The sequence below is a fragment of the Accipiter gentilis genome, chromosome 3, assembly GCF_929443795.1.
Source record: "Accipiter gentilis chromosome 3, bAccGen1.1, whole genome shotgun sequence".
NCBI lineage: Eukaryota > Metazoa > Chordata > Aves > Accipitriformes > Accipitridae > Astur > Astur gentilis.
Genome location: NC_064882.1, coordinates 36663718 through 36681852, shown reverse-complemented (window position 1 = coordinate 36681852; position 18135 = coordinate 36663718). Strand labels below are relative to the sequence as shown.

The 18135-nt window shown below is 43.7% G+C and overlaps 1 protein-coding gene across 2 annotated transcripts in view; it reads left to right on the top strand.

Annotated features, from left to right (window-relative positions):
• Positions 1–1296: 1296 nt before the first annotated feature.
• Positions 1297–18135, top strand: part of AFAP1 (actin filament associated protein 1) — a 120500-nt gene continuing 103661 nt past the window's right edge. For both annotated transcript variants that reach the window (XM_049797921.1, XM_049797920.1), the window contains exon 1: positions 1297–1429. The gene's annotated coding sequence lies outside the window, so the exon portion shown is untranslated. The remainder of the gene's footprint in view (positions 1430–18135) is intronic.

The following is an 18135-nucleotide window of genomic DNA, read 5'->3' as shown; positions in this document are numbered from 1 at the left end:
AACAGCTGAAAGTGAGATTTTGGGCTAAACAATTTTTCCTGACAAGGTTGGGGTATGAATTCAGCACTCCTGGTTTAGGCTACAGAGATCCCAAGCGTATCCTAGCTGGCCATGGAGTGTAAATGCTGAATAAATAGAATTTTCCCTGGTTGAACCTGTTACTTTGGGTATCGCTGTATTGGAATGACTGAGGATGATGAAACGGGACGGAAGATCCCATTAACCTTGGCCAGATCAAACCAAATTTTATTGACCAAAATTAAAGATGCTTAATGAGTCGTATACTCTTAAAATGCACAACAGAAGCTACAAGCTTGTCCAGAATGATGAACTTGCATGTAGAATGCTCCACAAGTACTTCTCACAAAAGACCATTTGTGCATCCAGCTGTTAGCGTTGAAGTAAACGAAAAGATGCTGTAACACCCAGCTGGACTAAAGATGAAGAAAAATTGTTGCCTTAACTAATGTTCTTCCTTTAGTAACATTCCTCTGTGACCTCAGTTTTGCAATTTCTTTCTGGACAGAGAAGAAAAGAAATAGGTGAACTTGTCAAAGTTGGAACATGTTTACCCACCTTGTCCGTACGGAAGTTTGCGCCGGTTTGCCCTGCGATTTTGTTAAATACTGAAGGCTGCTTTAAGCTCTTGGAGGGAATTTTTAATCAGTACAAACTGTAATAAACATCGACTGTCTCACCTCGCACTCTTGACTTGCATCTGGCTTGTATCAAGCTAAGCGAAGATGACAGAGCCCAGTTGTAAATCCGGGTTGGGTCCGTGCATGGCTTTACACCATTTTAACAAACGGGCTTAAATTGGGACCTTGATAAACGGCACCATGCTCCGTGTGCTCCAGTTCCACGCTTTGGGTATCCCCCCCCCCCCAGCCGATCGCCAGACTGACAGCGTCTCCTGGCCATAAATACGGGAAGGGGGTGGGCAGCGCTGAAACTCCACGATTTCGCCCTATTTCACCATTTACTGGGGGGGAAGGGGGAAATCCTCCATCCACCAAGGACACCCAGCTCGGGGGCAGGCAGCCCCCGTCAAAACTGCCAGCATCTGCCTCGCAACGTGTCGGAAAAAGGGGGGGAGGGGGGGGCACTTCAGCTCACCTGCCCGTGGGGAAGCCGCCCCCCCCCCCCGCCCGTGGGCTGCCGCACCCCACACGCCCCCCTATCCCGCCCCCCCCCCCGCCTTTGTTCCGCTGGCTCCGCCTCCCCCCGGTCCCCTCCCCGCGGGGCGGGGCCGGGCGGGCGCCCCGCCCTCCCCGCCCCGTCCCCGCCCCTGGCGCGGTGCGGTGCGGCGCGGTGCTGGGCTGCGCTGCGCTCCGCGGCGCTGGGCTCCGCGGCCGGAGCTGCGCCCGCCCCCGCTGCTGCGCGGAGCCCCGTTTTGTGCCGGCAGCCGAGGCAGGACACGGCCGGAAAGGTAGGAGGGCTGCCGCGGTCCCCGCTCGCTCCCGGCAGCATCTCTCTCCCGAGCTCGGAGGGAGGGAGAGGAGGAAAAAAAGAGGGAGGGGAAGGGCTGGATTCGGAAAGGGGCTTTTTTTCTCCCGTCCTGGGCGAGGAAGGCCGTGGGCTGGCTGGGGGGGGAAAAAAAAAAAAAAAAAAAAAAAAAAAAAGCCTGAAAAATAAAAGAAGTCTCGCTCGTTTTCTTGGCCGGGAGAAGCACATGGAAAATGCGGCGAGGGAGCCCGAGCATCAGGCGGCGGCTGCCGCCCCCCTCGGCTCCCCGCCGGGCCCCGGCATCGCTGCGGGACGCGGCCCGCGCCCGGGCTTCGGACGAGCCCAAAATCCGGCCGAGACCCCGCGGAACGAAAGGCTCCGGTTGCCACCCCCGAGCTGGCATCCCTTCCCGGGGAGAGGCACCAAGCCTGGCAGCCGCGCCGCTGCTTTGTACGGCCGAGAGTTTCGCGATTTTCTGCCTTTCGGGGTGGGAAGAGGTGGTCTCTCTCCAGACCTTGCCATTTGAACCCGTTTCATCATAGCCGAGAGATTGCATCATGTTACAGTCCTGGATTCAGTAAGGGCAAAGGCGAAAAGAACCATCCTTCCAGATCTATCCCATTGGCTTCCCCGTCCGACCCCCTCCTTTTTATTTCCTGTTTAACAGAGAGGTTAAAACTAAAAAGCAGCCTGCGATTGGTAGGCGGCGGTTCAGTTCACAGCGACGTATTTTGATTTCTTCCACTGAGGGTTTTTTGGAAACTCGGTTTTAACTTTGTCGGCTCTAGGCGCGTATGTGTCTTGTGTGGGGAGGGTAGGGGAAACTTGCCAAAGATTTAGCTGGTAGGAAAATAATAGGCGGCAAAAGAGCAAGAGGAACGGCCAAAAGCAGACGTTGCTTTATAAAACTCCGAGCTCTGGAGTCGCGGGAGGTGAATGGATTCAGGCAGGCATCCCTCGGAAACCGAGGCGTTCACCTGCCCAGAAAGGCAGTGCAGCTGAAGGGACGCACACTTCTGAAAGGCGAGACAAGACAGATGTCGGGAACAGAGAAGTATTGAGCTAATCTCCACCCTGGATCCTATAGGACCAGTTTGATGCCAACACTTGGTGTGTCCCTGCCTGTTGTATTTATCGTACCTTTTGCCGTGACTGAGCTTTTCAGCTGAGATCCGACTATAAAATAATACATCGCAAAGCCAGAGAGATCTAATTAAATATCGTACTGCAGTCCAGGGCTTCCTAAGCCGACGGATTCTGCTGTTCTTTGTGCGGTTCTTTGTTTTGTTCCAAGGGGGGAAAAATGTCACAGCACGGCTTGGGTTGGCTCTCAGAGTATGTTCCGTAACTAGTATCTCGCCCTCGCAGGTGCTCTGTCGCTGTTCGCTCCGAGTGTTGCAGGGCCACTTTGTTCTTCCAGGAAAATAGCAGTATTATGAAGTTCTTTCTCTCTGCTTCTCCGGGAAGGGTCGGTGCAGGGGGACAAGGAAACAGCTTGGCAGCCAGATGGATCCATCCATCAGCGCTCTCCTATATGGGCACATGGTGCCCTTCAGTCATCCCTTATGCCTCCTGGTGGTTTCTATAGGAAGAGCTGCACAATTACTTTCTCCTTTCGAACAATCCGTTTTTCCATTTGGAACTGGGGTGGAAGAGGAACAAATCCTGCATTAAAGCCCGAGGGAGAGCAGTCCTGTCTTTCTGGGGCTATAGGGCATCAGATGGGTTTAAGAAGAATTTGAAATGGCTTCTGAAAAGAAGCATCCACAGTTTCCTTTGTGTGTCTGGGTACCCGGTGATCACAGTGACAAGCCTGTGCGCAGAACAATGAGCAGATATTCACTGCCTTTGGTGATATGTGGCACTGTTTGGTGTTTCCCAGGAAGTATGTCAGCAAAATTCAAAGTGTTATGTGGTGTTCCTGGGTCTCGGGTAGATTTTTAGATGAAGGGACTTGGAAGATCTGTGGGGTTGAAATTGCAGTGTTTCTTGAAGCAGTGGCAACAAAGAGGGGTAAAATGCAAAGACACGTTAATAGGTCAGCCACTCACACTAGTTTAAACATCTTACAGTCTTAGTGGAAAGGTTTTTCATTTTCATCTCCTGAACCTCCCACAATTGAAGGGATATTGTCAGACACATAAGAAAAAAAAAATAATTGAAATCTCAGTGAGGGGAGGCTGTATTTGGTACACATATGACTAATTGTCCTATTTGTTTCAGTGGTGCAAAGAGAACCTGCTGTAAGGTCAGATCGGGAATTGTCTTGCCCTGCTGCTCGCTGCAGACTTCCTTGAGACATTGCCCCAGGACAAAGAGCCGGTGGTTCAGGGCTGGTTTATGCAATCTGGAGTCAGCCGATTTAATTTCCGTCCATTTTCACAAGTTTCGTATCTGATACATCAGTCAATGGGAGCGTGATGTCCAGGAGCTTGCCTGGTTAACTGCATTGTTCAAAGCTGTGCTCTTTGTTTTGCGAGGAGGGGGCGAGGAGGAGGAATGGATGTGCTTTATATTCATTTGCAAGAGATCTCTTGCTGAAGTGGGAGGGTGGGATGCAAGGACTTACACTTCCCAACTCCCGTACGGTTTAGTTCACTCTATGTTATTATGGTTTTAGTCACACTAAAGCCTGCTGTGTCAACTTTTCAAAAAATTTATGCATCCTTTCCAGTTAGGCAATTCAGCTTGTTTTAGATGTGAATCACACCTAGCTACTGGTATGACCCTGAATTTCCTCTGATTCATCAGTTTATTGACAAATACAGTGTTTCATCTGGCACAGGAACTGTCTGTCTGGGCTGAGCAGGTGAGTGTGTTACACTCTCAGTAGATACTATTCCAGGTTAATATACCCTAATATAAAATGTTCTGAGGCTCCCAGTTGACCTCTAATAGTAAACCCCAACAAAAATAGAAAAATGGAAGTCAACCAAAGGAATACAGGGCTAGTGTGAATGCTGGACCAGGACTGAAAAAGCTAAGTCTTGAATGTACTCCTTTTCTACATCTATTAAGGTTATCTGTTGAAATTTAGGAGCAGTTAGCTTTTCTACTATGAAGCATCCTAAGCTGGACTTACAGCAAATTTAAGTTTTTGATATCATACCAGATGTCTTTTGGGGGAGTGTCTGTATAAAGCAATACTGAGAATAGTCCGTCAGCACTATGAGCAGGTAGGAAGACATGTAGCTGCAATTGCACGGAGGTGACTGAGTGCAGTGTGCAGGGGTTACACCGGCGTGACTTTGGACGGCACCTACCCATCTACGTATACGTGAAGGTCTTGTATTTGTATTGCGTATGCAACAGCACTCTAGTAAAATACTATGTATAGATTAAATTGCTCTCACTCCCTGATTAAAAGTTAACTCTTGACTCTCCAGGTCATGAAACACGTGCTGAAGCTAGTAATGCTAACAAATAGAATCTCAGAAGCATAATTGCGGTTTGTGGAAAGGGGGATATCTCATAGCAGATAACAAATGAACCTGTTGGGACATAAGCCCTAATTTCCAGAGATATGTTAAGAAATGAAATGCTGAATAGCAGAAAAATAGAGTTGTCTGCCATCCATTACCCCTCTGCCACCTTAACAGAAAGTTGGTCATGACACATGGTGCGTAGTAAGTAAGGTTTGACTGCTCAAGGTGCTGAGCACCCTTAACACACAGCAATGTCCGCATGAGCTGGTGGTGATCACTTCTCTTAGAGTACCCCTGGGGAGAATACACTAGGCTGTGAAAAGGATGAATCGATATCTGTTGTATATTTTACCAGTGTCCATCAAGACATCTAGGAAAGAAACTCTTAAAGGAAGAAGGTTTTTTTTATAGGCTTGATTTTGTATAGATACTGCTCTTTACATGTAGTGTATCTTAAAAGTTGATCATGTATGTTTGGCAGTAAAATAAGCAAAACTTCATAGGACTGTCTTCTTTAAATCTCTTTCCTCAACTGAAAAAGAATTAAACATTTTAAAAAATCAGTTCATTATTCCTTTCATGGTGACATAGTGGTGGGATTTTTTTTGACTGTCTGGGGGATTTCTGCTGCCAGCATCTCTCTGCCATCATGTATTTTTAAGCTGAGTGATAAAGGCTGTCTTTCTTTAGGACAGATGTTGGTAATGGCCTTATTGTGCCAAAATCCTTATGAGTACAAAACGCTGAATAAAAATATACGCATCCATTAATAATAAGTGCCAGAAAAGAGTACACAAGTGGTTTCAGATTTAATCTGTAATGTAGCTGATGTCTCAAAGATAACAGCATTTTACCCCCAAGAAATATAGCACTTTGTGTATGTGAGGTAATTGGTATGAGTTGCACTAAATATATATTATTCATTAGGGGACTGTGATTATATCATGTTTGTGAATTCCCCAAAGTCTCTTATCACTGTCCTAGTCACATCTAAACTTTTATGGAAAACAAGATTTTGGTGTCCTACTTGACTGACTGATGTTCTGGCTTGCTGAGTTTATCCTGAGCTGGTAGCCACTTTTAATGAGCGTGCTTGCTTGGTTTATTTAAAATGAATGGACTTTGGGAAAGGAGCTTAATTCATGTATTCACATTATCAGAGATAGCACTCCTTCACAGAGAATATGTAGTGGTATGTTATCTCAGTTTTGCAGAGAAGCAAATAGTAAAAACTCTCTAATAAGCCACTTTCATGCTGAACTCCTATGCACTGTCTTCAAATGTATAAAAGCTCAATATTTGGCCAGTTGCTGTGGATGGATATTTTTTTGTCCATTAAAGTATGTTTAAGTGTCTCTCTGAAACTTATCTGGTCTCTCATCAGTTACGCATGCTTATGGCATTCCTGTTGTTCAAAAGTGGAAGAGAAGAGAAGGCAAGGTAAGGAGGGAATTTCCCTGTTATTAGCAATTAGCGGATCCAGGTTTTTTTTTTTTTTTTGCTGTATCGTTTCTTACCAGGAGCAGCTGCAAAGAGAGAATTACAGTGTGACCTTCACAGCATTTCCTAGCGCCGTCATCAATCAGATCTGGCAGGAGCTTTATCGCATCTATCAGTGTGGCTCATAAGCCACATGCTGTCTAGTCTGGGGGGAAAAACAAACAAACAATGGGGGCTACTGTAGGTTTTGTTGAAAATAAAACAACCAAGACTGAGCTTTTCCCATATGTGGCGGCTTCGTAGGCAGATTTCAATTTTTACCGTGTGCTGTTGGGCTGATTAGTAAAAGATGATGATTGCAAAGCGGTGGAAGAGAGTTCCGCTCCGTCTCAATGGCATCGGCAAATCATTCACAAGCTGTCGCAGCTTCAGCCTTTCGCAGTCGATGGTCTCCAGTCTCATTCTAATCCTCAGCATTATTTTTACTGAGGAACTGATGCAGTTAGATTAATCCAGGTGTTTTCTGCACGCATAAATATTAGGGAATAAAGAAGTGTTTTCTGACTTCTCTGATTCTTACGTGAAATAACATGGCTTTCTCAGATTAAGAGGTTTACTGTTTTTTGTGGGAACGTGCGTGCCGTCGCAGGCTATTCTAGGGCTCTTTCAGAGACAAGTTTACAATGTAGTGGCCAAGGTCAGCCGATCAGCTGCAACTTCCCGCTTTTAAGCATGAAAACTTTATTAACACCCTGTAAGTGGTTTGTTTGTTTGTTTGATTGATTTTCCCTACTGACCTTGGTCTGCTTTAGAGTTTTACTGAAATTTACAGTTTCAGTTTACAACTGTGTTCTTAGATTTGTTTCACTGTTACACCAAGTTCACTGCTGTTTTCAAATTCCTTTGCTCTGCTTTTCTTGCCAGCTGCAGTAAGTACAACTTTCTTGCCTTCCTTTCCAGGGCTCAGCACAGCGTCAGGTTGTCACTTCATGCCTGGCTTCCTTGCAGGCAAAGTCCTAGCTAACGGGTAGACGGGAGAGCAGGAAGCAATGGGGACGGGCAGAATTGCTAGTGTGTAATTCTGACTTTCTGCATGGGCAAATAGTCGTCTGCATATATGGTATATACAGATGCACATGTGGATATATAACAGACAGGTAAATACATAGAGAGTGTGTATATGTATAGGTGATAAATATTAGAGCTGCCTTTGTCACACAGGTTTTCTGAGAAAAACGGCTCATTGCTAATAAATATATATATTTACTGTTACACCATCAAGTAAAAGGTTAAGGCCCTGAGCTTCAGAGTGGTAATGTTGATGGCCAACAGCAGGGTATGATCTATAGTTTTTGTGGTTTTTGACCGGCCAATTCTTGGTAGAAGCTACCTTGGTACCAGATTTGGGCAAGGAAGCTTGAAATGCCGTAAGAAATGTGCAATAGCAGGTGCAATGAAAATGCTCATAAAACGTGAAATACGTTTAGCAAAATGGTTATCTACTCTGTCGGGAAAAAAATCACATGAGTTGGCTAGCTGGCTATGGAAAGAATGACTTTTGTGGTTTTCCTCTGTGTGTGCTGTGTCAGTTTGACAGGTTTTATGGCCCCAGCTGCTGAACGGGCACTACGCAGGGCAGTGGCTGCAGCTCTCAGCTCCAGCCCCAGAGACCAGCAAACCTGAATTTAAAAGGAACCTGCCCAAAATGATGCCGTGCATCATCCGTCTTCAAACGCTGGGGCCATCCCTGAGGATTTTGGCAGCCGAGGGGAAGGGTTTGACAAACAGACAGCCTTGGGTGGTTTCAGATGGTGCTGTCAGCCGCTGCGTGCCGGCGGTGCCCATCCTCACGGTTGAGCCGGCATCAGCCCCAGCATCTCTGCCCGAGCAGGGGAGGGGGCCGGGAGAGGCTGGAACTCTGGACTACGAGCTCCAGCAGCCAGGCACCGCGGCTGCACGACCGCTTGGTGGAGGGGTTTGAAGAAGCCAGAGCCGTAAGAGGTGCCGTTCCAGCTGGAGGATGAGGAGGAGAGCAGAAGCTGCCAGTAGGAATCGGCCTCGGGAGCGAGTCCCGTGTCGTTGTTTGGGGGCTCCTGCTTCACGAGCACCAGCGAACCAGCCGGCTGCCTGCTGCTGGCGTGGACCGACTGAAAAGCCAGCCTTTCAGCCCTGCAAGCACGGTGGGCCGCAAGGAGGAAATGATAAAATGGCAGGAGTTGAAAATAAGATAGATAATGTAAAAGGCAAAAGCGTTAGATAAGAAGCAGGGCTGGCGAGTGTCACCGGGGCGGTGGTGGCCGGGAGCCGAGCTGCAGAGAGGCCACTCTCTGATGCTGTTCTACTGCTGGGGCTTAGCATAGATCAAACCGAAAGAAATTGCCCTTGTGGAGAGTGGGATTTATTCTTATAAGCCAAGTCCGTGCTAGGGAATAGAGTGCAATACTTAACTGAATGTTGTCACTGGCTGTAGGAGATACAGAAGGAAGAAAATACATACCTGAAAATGTTAGGAGCTAGCTGATTTTCAACTCTGTTAACACACATTATCAAAGCATACCCTTTGGAAGATGAAAAGATTTGCTTCTTGGAGGGGGGGGGGGAATATTCAGACTGAGGAGATTCTGTGAATATACAGAGCTCTTCTCCTTCCCCGATCCCTCTATCTGCACCATGTGTTTGCCATTAGGACCATTGGCGAGAGTCTCCTTGGACAGGGGATGATGGGTGCACGGTGGTCCTTCAGGAAGAACCAGGAGAGCTGAAAGGAGAGAGAGGCTAGGTCAGGCCACGGCATTTTGTTTTGAGCTTAACAGGAATGAGATCCACCCTGAAGAGTCTTGGGGAGAATTCTGGATGAGGGCCAGTGTGAATAATGCTGAGTGCAGATGGGTGGGACCCCACCTGGATACGAAAACAATCCTATTTCCAAGGTTAGTTAGTTCTGCTGGAAAAAGGGATATTTAACAAGTAAGGTCTCATTTAAAAGGAAAAAAAAACCCACCACAGTTGGAGACCTTAAAAAAAAAAAAAAAAAAGCAAAGCTAAAACCCCTCATCTCTCACTTCAGAAATTAATGAAAACAAGCCCCCAAACATGCAGACAGCTGAAAGCACACACCAAAACCCTCAGATAAACAAAACAAGTGTTCTCTGGGGAAAGGAAGAGCTGTTCTCTCTCTGGGAAAGTTTGTCTGTTCCTGTGACTTGTGAACTTTTCATCTTCTCTGGGACTTTCTGCTGTCCTTGCTTCACTTTTGCAGCTTCTTGGTCTCCTGCACTTCTTTCCCTGGAGCTCAGAGAAGTGTTTATGCAAGTGCTCTGCTTTAAATAAATGAATCATCTTATTTGATGTCGGTGAGATTACTGCTTGGGTTTGCATGCGTGTTTACGCTGGTCTGCTGAACGGGAGCCCTGCGGAGAGGAGTCAGCTCGGAAGGTGTGTAAGGTGCCAACCCCACATCCACCTTTCTGTCCCCAAAAGGAGCCTTCCCACCGACCTCCACTGCTGTGGCTTGGAGCCACCAAGACACCGTTCCCCTTGTGACAGCCAGATCCTGAGCCCGATCCCAAAGCCGATCTGGATCAAACTGTATCCAACAAGCCAAAAAGACACAACAGTTAATTTTAACCTGACTCAAGTCCCAATTAGTCTCTTGGTGACTGCTCTTCCCGCCTGTCTGTCTGCTATGACTGAGCCTCACAGCCTCTCAATGCTGCAATTTCCTTCAGGTTGCTTTGGATCTTCTTTATTATTGTTTACAAAACGCCGAGTCTAGATTTTGCATATGTGGAAAATCTTGCTGATAGCTGTCACCCCTTGAACCTCATCTTCTCCAGACCTCTCATTCTTCTGTCCTCTTGCTTATAGTCCAATTATGTAACTTTTAAAAGTAATTTGAACTTCAAAAATAAGCTATACTGAAGGCTTCCCTGTAAACAGTTGCGCTCTCTACATCCTGAGGGCAATTACAGGTATGTGTAGAAGGCCCACGTGACTGTTCTCCCCAAAGAAACAACTGAAATACTGATTAAATCACAAGGAAAGCAAAAGCTGTCTTGAAGAGCTATGATGTTTGAGGATTTTTAGACTTCTTCAACCCTTTACAACTCCTTTTTCTTACCACAGTAATATCTTTTTAAGCATTATGGGACTAGCTCTGCTGTACTTGCACTTGGGGATTCCTTTCTGGTTTATGGTCAGCTCATCTACGGGCTCCAAGATCTAAGTGCAAACTCAGATTGCCCTGAAGTTTATTGTACTTTGTGAGAGCAAAGGGTGAAATCTGTCTTTGAGACTTGGGGTCATTTGGGCAAGGTTTCCTGACATACCAGCCCTTACAAAAAAACAGCTGTTCTGGGATTGTCACTCTGCTAGCTTTAAAGAAAAACAACCAAATAAAGAAAAAATACTCTGCCAAATAGGGATCAAACCTTAGCTTGGTTTGAGTGTGCTTTAAGTAGTCTCAGTCTTTGCATTTGCACTAGTTAAGTTCTTCTTTGCCTTCAGGGAGGTGCCTTGGAAGCAGTATTTATGAAAGAGTCCAGCCCCTTCCCTGTACATCACCATAGGGAAGGGCTGCTTCCTACTGAGGTCGCAGTGCTTTCCTCTGTGAGTCAGAATCTGGACAACCCAGAGCAACATCTAAATGTAAATATCTGAAAGTAAAGATATATGAAATGAAGGTACGCAGCTTGCCTAGGTGTGACTGCAAAGCTGTTCTTGGCCAGGAGGCATCACGTGGATGGTCCTGTCACCCAGCAGAGCCAGGGCCAAAGTGGCCCAGAGACAACAGAGCTGGGATGTGCCCTTGCTCAAGCTATAGCTTGAGCTACATATGTAGCCAAAGAAGTGTGTGCCCTTCTAGGAAGTTGTCGTCAGTGATTTACAGAGCACGTGGTACCTACCCTAGGGCAGCTCTTTACATGTTAATAACTCATAAAAAACTAATGACTTCATGAGATGGGACGGGGAGTAGGCAGTGGAAATGGCAGGTGCTCAGGGTGCAGAGGGAAGGAGAGAACTGGCTTAGCCTGCCTGAATGCTTGAAAGGAATGCATAATAAAGTTGTAAGGATTTTGGTACACTGGTCATCTCTCTCATCAGCCCTGCTAGTGCCTCAACACTCCCAAGATTTCAGTACAAAACCATAATCTTCACTTTAATGAAGAGCATGGGAGAGAGAGAAGCGCGTAAGAATCCTGTAGCATCTTTTCCCTTTTTTGCTATAGTCATCCCAGTTTATGAGCTTTGATCTTAACTCCTGCAACTCAGGTAAGTTTAGGAACACTCCTTAATTCTGGGATAAGCAAGCATTTATCTACTTTACCTGGAAAACTTAATTTTTAGAATAATGCTAGGTGTTATAGCCGTAAGACCATTTGCCACACCACTTTTGAACTGTGGTTTACAGGGGTTAGCTCACCTGCCCCTTCTGTCAAGCAGTCTATCGAGCAAACGTCTCTACCTGCCGTTTTACCGCCCTGTACTCCTTATGTAAGCAGTGTCATGTAATGCTATTTGCTATTAAAATTAGAGACTGCGCTCCCAGCGAGCCAGTGGAGAAGAGCCATGCAAGTTACCTCACTGATGTGAGGCGTGCTGGGTGCAGACATAGGTGCCCTTTTCTTTGATTGCATTCACTAGGGCCAGCTATAGGGGGTCGTGACCATCCCAGATCAGTTCACTTCATTACAGCAGTCTGCCAAAATAATCCTTCCCCTATTTGTTTCAGCTGCACCCAGTGCAATGAAGCAACTAGAAGTATGTGTATAATTCTAGAAGGCTCTTAGCAGCTCTGGGAGGGGTGGAACGAAGCACGGCTCTATGTGTACCGTAGCACTTCACAGGGTAGTTTTGCTGCAGTCAATAATAAAGAGCATTTTTTGCATGGTTCAGAAAGGCACAAAGTAATATTAGGCAACCGTACCTTCTGATAATAGAGTCAGTCAAGGTGTCACTACATGAAAGCAGACAAAGGACATGACAAGGTTTTTCCTTGGATTGGAGAAATCATTACTAGTGGCATAATTCTCCCAAAATGTAGTTATTGGACATTTTCTGGTAAGCCTACCTAGGAAAATGTTAAATTCCTTTTGTTGTTGTTTCTTTTATTAAAGTGAGAATTTCTTCTCAATTCTTGTAAGGAGGAAACAGATACTCCACATTCACCAGTGGAAGTTGTCCAAAGCAGAAGGGAAAAATGCCATTTCAGACTGTTAAGAACAGAATGATAAAAGCCACCTGGAAAAATAAATGTTCAGTGGTTGCTGATTTCACATGTAAAGTGCATTTTCCTATGGAATTATTATTTATACTGTAGTAAACCTAATACAGCATGTAATAATTTCATTCATTTTTTTTTAATTTGGCATTACAATCAGAGTGATGTCTCCTTCTTCTTGTGCTTAAGAAATAGCATCCATGCCTACAATGACTTCTCCTCTGCCTGTAGGCAAGTGAATTTTTGTCATTGACTAATAAGAGAAGGATCAGGGACTTGGGACCCTAATAATAGGACTGCTGGGAAATCACTGAACACCAGCAGAGAGCCCTTTGAGTGAGAATTTTCATTGTCTGCTGCCATTATCTTGTTTTACATTCAGCTTGTCTGCCGGCTTGCGCCTAGTAGCGAAGATTACTAGAATCTGGGCTTTTGAGGATACCATTATTTGCCTTTCTTTATCTGATCGCACCATGGAATTATGTCACTGAATTAAAATTGTGACGGTGGTAGACTGTGTGTCCTGGATGATTAAAAACTTCATCAGCATAAAGTTGCACGTTCTTTAATTTAACGATCAGAGGGCTGCATCCTATCCGTTCCAAGTGTGAGGGCTAAGAAATGGCATTATTAAGCTAGCTAAACAATGTATATATTAAGACTAGCAAAGGGAATGATTTGGGTAGTTTTGTATTGCCCTAGCTTCTTTATCTTCCCAGAGGTTTTTTCCTACCTTCTTCATATGTGTAACCATTTTCAGAATCTTTCAAGGCAAAAACTGTTTGTTCTGTAAGATAAGTAAATAGTGTGTCACCACTCTTATGGCGTATTGGTATTGTACGATCTTTACTAAGATACTTGATAGGCCAGGTTGCTATCAGTTTCCAGATTAAAAATAGTAACTTCTGAAGGGAAAATTTAAAGTGGTGTATTGATCATGACTGTTAGCTTCTTTTCCAAACACATTTCCAAATGATCATCTATCAGCATCTACTCATACAGGGCACTTGACAATGTAGGATGAGCTCAATCTAACTACGTCATCCAAAGATGACAATATTTCTGCTGGACTTGGCAAACATTGAACTGGTTTGTCTCCACAGTGAAATCATTTCACTTGTAAATATTGTACCCCAAAATATTAATATTAATTATTATTTATGTTTATGTTTGTTCTTAAGCAAAAGCCTACCCCGTACTGGAGATTTTTTGGACTTGGCATACATTTGTGACTGAAGGTACCTTATCCTCTATACGATTTCTGCCATCCTTTTTCTTTGCTTTGCCTTCCTCTGTAGTTGATTGAGTACCTGCATCTGTTGTGAATTTTCATGTGAGAGGAGATTATGATAGAGTCAGTATCCTGACAAATTGCTTTAGAAGACAAATGGTGAGAAAGTGCCCCCTTGTGAGAAATGACACCAAGGTGCTCCAGCATGGTGATTTTCAGTCCCATAGTACAGAGCCTTGGCAATGGGAATTTTTTGGGTCTGCTTTTTTATCGAAAGAGCATGGGTAGAAATTATGTAGGGGATTTCATTTCAGATTATTTTCAATCACTGTCCTTCAAGGACAGATTGCAACTTCACATGTGCAACGAAAGGCAAAGTGAAGCAGAGGGCAACCAACTTGGACATTGATGGAGGAGGAGAATGATTTCAAATAGTAACAGTAATAGTAATAGCAAAGATTTGTGACATAAATGCATCGATGCTTATCTACATCAGGTGTAGATGAGTAGTAATGGGATGTAGAAGAGTTGTGATGGGACATAAAACTGCATTATTCAGTGTACTGCGGGGGTGGAGCTAAATCGACATGGCTGAACTGGTGTTGGTAGGTTAGGAAAAGCGAAGGTACTGAAGGCAGTGCAAACCCTTACCCTGCTTGTCAGTGGGATTTGAGGGAATAGGCATGCTGTTTGCTAAAACAATTTTCATTATGTTTGCGGTGACTTGTCACATTGGCTGTTCTTGATACATGGATGACAGCTCCGAGCCAGAAGTGCTCTTTCCCTCCTCCCTTCTCTTGGGACAGTGGGATGAAATCTTTCATTCGTATGTCAAATCTGTTATGGTTTTCACACGAGAGTTTTGAGGCTGGGAGAAAAAGACCCGTGATGAGGCTGTGACAGGAGGAAGCCAAAGTTAGAGTGAAATGAGAATGCATTTTTATGAAGAAATGTTGCATTTACTAATCTTGAAGAGTAGCATTTGGAAATGTGCTTTCTAACTGAGGAGAAACAGTATGTTTTAATCTATTCACTTCTAAATTAGGACTCAACTATTGGTACTTGCAAGGCACTAAGAAAAGCAGTCACCCGGACCATCTGTATTGAAAAAATGGGAATATGAAGCTAAGCGTCATCGTATGTTCACAAGTCCTGCCTGTCCCTGGTGCTTTTAACAGCAGCCTCCTGTGCATGCTGAGGGAGTCAGAAACTGGGGAGACTATGTGAGCTCCACTGTGGCTCCCAATGGTGCCAGTTAATACGTACCTGAGAAAATGTAAGTCTAGATATTTCTCTTACGTCTGTTCTCAGTAAAACCAGTTGAGCACAGGAAAAAGATGATATAAAAATGGTAAGTAACAATAGCACTATTAAATATGTGTGTGAATATAACGTACGCCTTTTTGAACAGCTTTCTAACTATATTTAAATAGCTTTACCATAATGAGAAAGGTCTTTTTCACTTTCATTTTATTAAATGTAGGATCAGATTTTCACATTAAAGGCATGTGAAAGCTGATAAGCACTTAGAGTGGGATACATCCTGCCAGACTCGAGCCACACACGGGAGAGCAGGTCTACAGCTGAGCTCCTTCCCTGTAGACTTCCTTTACAATCAGGGGGTAGAAATCTGCTTCTCTAGGATGTAATTAATCTGATCTGTTCTAGATGTCTATTTTAGGAAGCCTAAATTTCTCCATTGTCTGTGCATTGAGCCTAGGGCAGCTAGCCGAGATACAGATGACTACATTGTAAGCATTGGCATTTAGTCAGAGGAATGTCACCTCTAAAGCTCAAATGGTCTGCCTCCCTGCTTTCAACCCTGAAAATGAGTAATTCTGCAGTAAAAGAATTGCTTGGGGAGGCTTAAAACAAGGTGATCATTCTTTGGATTTGCATAGATAGGTGGGTTAGTTGTATTCTTAATTTGGGGTTTCTTGCTGCTTAAAAAAAAAGTCTGTCAGGACATCTTTGCACGGCTACTTCAATGCTTTGAAAGCTCATGGGACTCAGCGAAAACATCCTTGAAAAGAGATTGAAAATGCAGGAATGATGACTGAGATTCTTGGAAAATGAGTTTTATGAGACAAAATCCTTAGTGGTGTATTTCTGAGCATTGCTGTGTAATTTTAGTTCTCTGCTTAATGAGTGATTTGCCGTATTGGTCTCATGTAAGATCATTCGTATACCAAATGTCAGTTCATTCAGCTGTGAGATTTTTATTTAGACTGCTGTGCTCGGTGCTTTACTAATTAAGATGTCTTGCATTTGGGTGACTAAGGTTCTTAATCTTAAATAAACCAAAATTATCAGTTTTATTACCACTGTTTAAAAAAGAAAAAAATGTGCTGTCAAATCACAGAAAAACATGTTCTAAAGACATAAGAAAGTGAAAAAGAAACTGATTGTGTAGTCATTGGGAGTCATCACATGGGAAAATACAGCTAGAATTTGGGAAAATTTTGTTGCTTGTGTCCTTGGAAAAGGTGCACATTAGAGGCCAATAATTTACTAATCCATTTAAACATGAATCCTACATCTGACTAATATCAGGGGTTTGGGATTTTGAAAGGAAGTCCAGGGAGAACCAGTGGCTTGAATTTATTACCAAACCCTGATTTTTTTGTAAGTATACTTCTGATTTGGACAGGAAGTATAGATATAGATAATTGAGAAATACAGCTTTCTTCAGCAGAAATCCATCTATAAACCATTGTATTGCAAGCTGATCTCCTTAAAAGCTGGTTTTTAACCAAATTTTTATTTGGTTTTGTTTTTATTATATGCTCTATTATATATATTACATATTAAATACATTATATATTATATATTTATCCTTCTCAGGTAGTTTAGTAGAGCAATAATTTCCATAGCATTTAGTGAAGAGATTTACATAGAGATGGCTGGAAACTGTAAACATGCAACAGCACTGAAATGACTCCAGTAGGAAATGAGCACCCTTAAAAATAGGGGTTTGCCCACAAGACCCAATCAAGCAAAGTTCTTTATACGTGTGTGTGTGTTTGCATTGAAGCCAATGGAAAAATTCAGAGATTTAAATATGTCTATTAATGCACCAGGAGATCAAATAAAACTGCAGAGCTAGAAGATGCGGAGCGTCTTGTGAAGCTCCTTCGTCCTGGGGTTAACTTGACCCCCAAGGCAGACAGTGTACATAACCCATGTTCTGTATTTCTTTTCCTGTTGACATTTGTTTACTGGTATCAGCCTTTGTCTGACTTTTTGTTGCTGTTTAAGTCTTAAAAATAGTTCAAAGGCTTAAAAATAGTTTAAGCTATTTTTATAAAGAATATAGTTGTTATCACTGCTTCGGGCTGAATAATTGCTGTCTGGCTACATCTTGCTTATATTACCTATTGTAGGTGACTTCCCAGAAAGATTCATTATTGTTTGAAACATGATGATTGTTGCTGTATTGTTTTACCTAAATAATTTTTGTTGAATGAAAGAGGTAAGTTAAATATTATTAAGAGCTGGAGAGGTAGAGCATTTTTTAGAAACTGCTATTGATAAACACATCACATTCACTCAAGTGTAGACCACCACATGGTTGATGTTCAGTTTAGGCAAGTGTGCATTTACATGTTCTTTACAAGGGCTTGTGATATGCTGAGCAGCTGGAGTTGACGTTAACATTCTGTATTAACCAGAAAGGCAAGACAGAGCTAAATGAGGGCATCAAGCCTTGGTAGATATTTCTGCGCTTTCCCCAAAACTATCCAGATCCCTAGCAAAACACCACAGCTTGCTACAGGTGTTGGTGGGAAGAGATCTGTTGTAGATATTCACACAACCCTCCTTACCTTACTATCCAGAGAACTGCTGATATCTCTTACAGATAAAGACCTTAGGTACAATAAAATTTAAAGGACTGGGCAGGGATTAGGAATTTAAGTGCAAGGAACAACCTTCTGGAGAGGCCTCCTTTTCACTATTGACATTGATTTGGAAGAAACCGGTTTGTACCTGCAACCGTGTAGTACATAGGTGCTTATACCTCTTCACTTCATAAGGATATTAATAAATACTACCTTCCATAGGATTTCTTGACTTAAAACTGATTTGCAACTAGTCTTCTCCCTGGGAAGTGGCGAGGTCTGACCTAGTAATCTTAGTAAAGTGTATTACAGGTACAGTTCTGGAATAAAACCATATACTGTTCAGCAAGCCTACAGGAAGAAAGCACAGGCTCTTGGTTTCAAAAGGGTGGAAACATCTAAATTTTTTTTCTTCAAGCAGCCTCATTTGCTGACCATAAATATATCTGGGGACAATTGGCCCCAGCTTCTTAATAGATGACTAGCTGCTGCCCATCACTCTTCCCCTTTCTGATGCTATTCTACTACCAATGT